Source organism: Ascidiella aspersa, chromosome 2, assembly GCF_963924565.1.
Source record: "Ascidiella aspersa chromosome 2, kaAscAspe10.2, whole genome shotgun sequence".
NCBI classification, from domain to species: domain Eukaryota; kingdom Metazoa; phylum Chordata; class Ascidiacea; order Phlebobranchia; family Ascidiidae; genus Ascidiella; species Ascidiella aspersa.
Genome location: NC_139448.1, coordinates 8,335,886 through 8,341,922, shown reverse-complemented (window position 1 = coordinate 8,341,922; position 6,037 = coordinate 8,335,886). Strand labels below are relative to the sequence as shown.

Below are 6,037 nucleotides of genomic sequence, written 5' to 3'. Positions count from 1 at the left end.
AGTTTAGAGATTTTGACGTCACTACCAAATGGCAAGTGATCGGTGAAATGACAAAACGGTGACCACTACCAATAAAAAAATAGCAAGAAAAACGGCATACAAAAATATGGTGCCAAATATCAAAAACATTCAAACTCCAACAATTAGCCGACAAGCAGTGTCAAAGAGCATACCTGTAATTTTTAGACAACCTTAAAACGGAGCCAAACTCGTATTCCAACATTACGTGCAGCACAATATTTGTAGGTCCGTTGTACCCCTGTGTGGTGCGACACGCCAGGTCCGTTCGAGAACGGCACTCTGATCGGCGATTATGTTAATGGGAGCCTGCCTTACCTTCACGAGTACACGATCACGTGCGACCCTGGTTTGTGGGTGGTGCACAGCAGGCTTACGGTGCAAGTCAGTCTGTGCGGAGTCCAGGGCAAGTGGGTGCCAGCCATTCCCCCAAGCTGCGTACGGTGGGTTATTTTGTTTTTTTGTGCTCGCTTTGCGCATATGCCGTGATGTGCTATTTTTGTTGTGCGTGTGGTTCTTTTGGGGGTGCGCGTTTTTGCACATGTGTGAGTGACGTGTGTGCTGTGTGAATGTTTGGTTTTTGGTTCATGTTTGATGGGGTTTGACACTGTATTTGTTTCAAAATCTAATTTTAAACAGTACCTTTGTCTGATCCCATACCAATATATTAAGTTCAACAAGATGCCTTCGGAACGGCTTACCAAGGGCTCTTCAGGATTACTTTGTACAAACAAGATGCAGCATTCAGTGGTGCTTTAGTAGTTTCTCGGCGTGCACCCCTCTTTTTAGATAAGCTATCCCGGTATAGCCGGGGGTCGTGAGTTCGAACCTCACCGCAGGCTATAGTGTTTTTTCTAGCCTGAACTTGCACTATAAGGCTTACTGATTTTTTACACAAATTATGACTAAGGCATCATGTGTACAAAAAAAATTATAGATCGAGTCACAGAGCTACTTAATAACAGGTCGTCTGAACAAGGAACCTGTGGGACTTTCGCTGTCGTGCACAATTATCCAAATAAAATATTAGTTTAAACACTTTCAAGAAGATGGCAGGATCTGGTCAATAAGGTTTTTTTTATATGACTTTACTGAAGCGCCGTCCTGTACCGTTCCAGCTTACTTTCCCCACAGAGTTAAACTCTTACATTTTTTATTTCAGAATCGTTTGTCCCGAACCTCCACCAATGGACAAAGCTACGCTCACCTTCAAAAACATGTCGGACTCGGCCGCCATCTACGCATGTGATCCCTTATACTGGATTGCAATTGGCAACCTCACTCACTGGGTTCTGTCAGGTAAGAAACAGACCAAGGTCGAGTGTTTATTCCACTTCCAGGTGCAATTTTAAGCGGCAAATGCTCCGCTGGCAAATGTAGCTTCAGGGAAAATACAATCAAATGCATTGAATAAAGGAGCGTGATGTTTTGACTTGTGTTGTATCAAAAAGCATTGAACGCACAATACCGTCTAAATTTTATCTAACATTTTAAACTATAAGTCTTATTTTTTACTGGTTTAAAATATTTCTTGCATGTATTCTTGTCATTTTCTCGCTCGTTTTTTGCCTCACTTAACCTTCGCGACGTGCTTTTATGAAACGTTATTTTTTTAAGTTGTTTTTGTACACTGGAATATCCTTGACCCAATGCCTGGCTCCACCCCTTATTAAGTCCAGAGTTTGGTGCGCTTAATCGGTGTTAAAAATTGCCTTTATTGCTTACTGCGAAGGTCAAAAGCATGTGAGGGCGGTGTGTTCTGAGACAGGTGATTGGAAACCAATGCCGAACAAAGACTTTGTGTGCAACTCTATTTACCAAGGAGACACTGACAAGAAAGGTAACAACAACATACCGTTTTAAATGCAGGCCCTTTAGTTTTTGACGGCTTTGTAGGATAACGCTGTCAGTTAGACGATTTGATCAGGTGTCATATATACTATATGTTTATTGTAAACATTAAAACCAAATACGACAGCAGACTAATATCACCAGTTTTGATAATAGTATCGGGGTTGTGCGCTTGCGTATTCGGCGGATATTGCTTTGAAACGCAATCTGATGACCGTATATTGACGGAAAATAAACAAACTACATTATAGTAGTAAAGCTGTTACTGTTTTGTGGAAGACCAGCATACAATTTTGCATATTTGTACTTTGCACTTGGTTTAATTAACGCCTAAATTAATAGTTTAACCTTTGTTACATGTATGTACCACTGAAGTGGTATGCTACAGCTCTAAAAATAGAATTAATGCTCGTCGTGCACAATAAATTAACCTTTTACTCGAAATCTCAGACTTGCGTTTGGAACAAGTCGTTTGATATAATCTTTTGGCGTTAATTCAATAAACGTAATGTTATAAAACAAATATTATACAAGTGGTACGCAACGACAGTAAAAAGAAAATTAGTGTACGCGGCTAGAAATGGGTTAAGGACCACTGGTTTAAATTGTAGTTACTTTACCACTCATTTGCCTCAGAACTTCGAACGCTGAGCGCCGACAGGTCGAGGGGTTTGCCCTTCAAGCAGCTGGTCAGAAACTTGCCCAGTTCCTGGATGACCTTTGACCCCGATTCCATGACGATTTGGGACGGCAACGTACGTCACGATCCGAAGCAAAACGTCACCGTGACCAGCGTTGTGTCTAATCCGCATCGAGATGTCACGTGAGTTTGTTTCAATTAATAATTTGTTCGGCCGACAAAATTTTATTATACGGGTTAATGCAATTCATAGCAGCAACAGTTATTTAGTAAGTTTGTTTGTGTGTATGTTTGTTTTAAAAAATATGTACATATGTATGACAACATTTTGTTTTTAAACGCATTTGTTTTGTTTCTCGAATTTGAATTAAAAGTGTTTCCGTTCAACGTTTGGCCTAGTTTTTTTTAGAAAAACATAAAAAACATTCAAAAATCGATTACTTTTACGTAAACCGGCTGTAAAGCCCAGTAATACAGTAGTATCTCTATGGAACTATTTTAAACCAGTGTTTTGAAGAAGTATAGACTGCGGTACACCGATTGCAATAAGCTTTCAAACAGCTTTTTAAAATTGACGGGGCCTTTCAAAAAGTTTTTATTTCATATTGCAATCTATTTCATATTACTTTGGCCCACTTTTATTGAGTCTTTACTGGGCTTAAATATTTTTTGCCTCGCAGGTTTATCTGGGACCACAACCCACTCACCTTCTGGCAGGGCGCCGACGCCACGTCATCACTTAATGACGTCAACGACACGCGGTGGATGATCGAGGTGCACTTGGGCGTGACGAGGGCGGTGTCGGGCGTCATGGTGATGTGCGCAGACGACGGGAGATCAGACGTTACAAGTTTCTCGATGGTGTTCGCCGGAGCGGATAAAGTCCCCAACAAGATCGGGCCGTTTAGAGTGAGTTCGAGTTGTTGGAATTCTTTGGGTTTTATATTAGAGATATACAAATAGATATAAACTTTATTAGTGAAACGACTTAATTACTCTACAAAAAAGCTACCTTCGACTAGCTAGTACAAACTTCCTTATACATGTGTCTTAAAATAGAAAATCAAACATCCCTGTGAATCCTTGACGTTTTATTTTTATTGATTGTTTACGCAAAATGGGGTAAATTTTTAATGTGCCACAGTATTCGAAAAGGTCTCGGAACTATTCGAAAGGTCTTAAAACTACACTTAAAAACTTTGCCGGGTTTTAATTATGACGTCATTACTATGCTTCAAAAACAGGCAAAATGCACAAAATTTAAACGTGAAAGGCATTTTTTTAGGTTTTTGCTTTTAGTAAATTTGCTTGAGCGATAAAAGGTTTATTTTTTTTAATAAAATATTTTTTTGACAAGTTCACCTTTCAAGGTACAATCGCTGCATTGGATCGCAAATCGTGACTGAAATCACACTTTATTTTATGGTATTGGATCGGCACTGATAGTATCGTACGAGTACCGATACTACCATTTGATATCCTGATCTGCTTCGATCTGATATTACTGGGTTTAATTGAAGGGTACCGTGTTAATTGGATTAGCAGCCTGGTTTTGAAATCCTAATCCTTATTCGAATGATGGTTTCAGCGGTGAGGTATTGAGGATTATTTGGAGGTTAAGTATAGTTGGGAGATATGGATCCCCTTCATTGAAGTTGCTTGTACTAACAGATTGAGCAAGCATTGGCGTATTGTTGTTTCTCGACTCGTTCCCTTCTGAGCCTGCATAGCTCAGTTGGTAGAGCGACGGTCCCGGCTTGACCGGAGGTCGTGAGTTCGAACCTCACTGCAGGCTAGTTATTTTTCTAGCCTGCTCTGCTTGCATCATAGATCAACAGATTCGGTGAGTCTGCAATGGCTTTCGGTGTACTAATTATACGTAAGCCGTAGTCGTTGGTCAAAAAGCAGCTTCGAAGAGCTAGATCACAGTTATTAACACACATATGTGTGAATGTTTCATTGAATAAATGATATGGTACTGTGGATCCCCTTCTATGAGGTTGCTTGTACTAACAGACTGAGCAAGCATTGGCGTATGGTTGTTTCTCGACTCGTTCCCTTCTGAGCCTGCATAGCTCAGTTGGTAGTCCGACGGTCCCGGCTTGACCGGAGGTCCTGAGTTCGAACCTCACTGCAGGCTATAGTTATTTTTCTAGCCTGCTCTGCTTGCATCATAGATCAACAGATTCGGTGAGTCTGCAATGGCTTTCGGTGTACTAGTTGGCAGATATTCGGAGTTTATAGAACTTTGAGTATTTTCTGGGTTGTAGTGTTAAGCTAAAATGCTTGTTTTCGCTAAATTGCATAAGTCGAAAAACGGTATGACGTAAAAGACAGTCAGCGAACTAAACCGACTTTAAACGGTCTTAAGACGTGATGCGGCCAAGTGAAATAAGTTAGCAGCTAAGAGTGTTTAAGTAAAAGGTAGATAAAGCAAGGATAGCAATTAAGTTATATCTACGGTTGTAGAATTGAGGAAACACGCGTTTTTAAATTTATTATAAAATAAAGGACCAGGCGCCCCTGCTTCCATTATTCCTTAAAATGCACTGGACAACCAGAAAAAGTAGTGTGTAACTTAATAAATTAATACTAAATCATTATATGCTGGCATGCCCCCTCTAAACTGGATTTTTTGCTTATTTTAGCTACAGATATGCAAAACAATTCACGTTTAGATGTTATTATGTCGCTTCACGTTATGACGTCATTCAGAGTTTCTAATCGTTCTGAGCGAATTAAACAGATCAACTGCAAAGCTAAATTGCACGTTTTTACACAAAACATAAAGAAACATGTACGAACCAGACTTGACAAACTAGATTTATGTTAGCTTTTTAAAATTAGATTAGAAATAAAATTAAATTATTTTTTTTTCCAAATTAGATTAGGATTAGAATTACCGAATTCTTAAAAAACGAATTTGAATTACATTTAACTGGTCACAATCAATTTTATTTAAATCGCGAATTAGTCCAATAAGAATCTAAATGGTGAATAGGTGTGTGTTACGTTTTATGCCTTTTAGTATATCATATGCTTTCTGGACGGTAAACATCACCTACAAGTTTTTTTTCCATCCAAAGAGTTTTATTTCAAATTCTTTGTTTCGAATGAGAGACTAAAAATGCCGTTGGACAAAATAGCATTTTTGGTAAAACCCGAATTAGATTAGAACTACAATTAGAGCCCACAAGCAATTCACAAATTAGAATAGAATTTGCCGCATTTCGCTCTAATTCATTGAAGTAGAAAACTAGAGTTGGCTAGTTGTCTAAGTCTGGTACAAACATTAATTTTAGCTTTGCAGTGTTTAATACCTTCCAGGTTTACGGCGACTTCGGCATCAGCGGGAAGCCTCGTCCCGACTTCGACCTTTCCTACAGCTCGGTGGCCACCCCCTGGGTCTTCGGGGGCTTCCTGGAGGAAGTGCTCTGGCTCCACCTGATCCTGGACGGCGCCGTGGCACCGGGAATTCCCCCGGCCATCCGTGAGATCGGCCTCCTGGCTTCGGAGGTCGAATGGGAA

At 40.0% G+C, this 6,037-nt stretch overlaps 1 non-coding gene across 1 annotated transcript; it reads left to right on the top strand.

Annotated features, from left to right (window-relative positions):
* Positions 1 to 4,229: 4,229 nt before the first annotated feature.
* Positions 4,230 to 4,304, top strand: Trnaa-ggc (transfer RNA alanine (anticodon GGC)). Its single transcript has one exon. It is a non-coding gene; the product is annotated as a tRNA-Ala (tRNA).
* Positions 4,305 to 6,037: the final 1,733 nt, after the last annotated feature.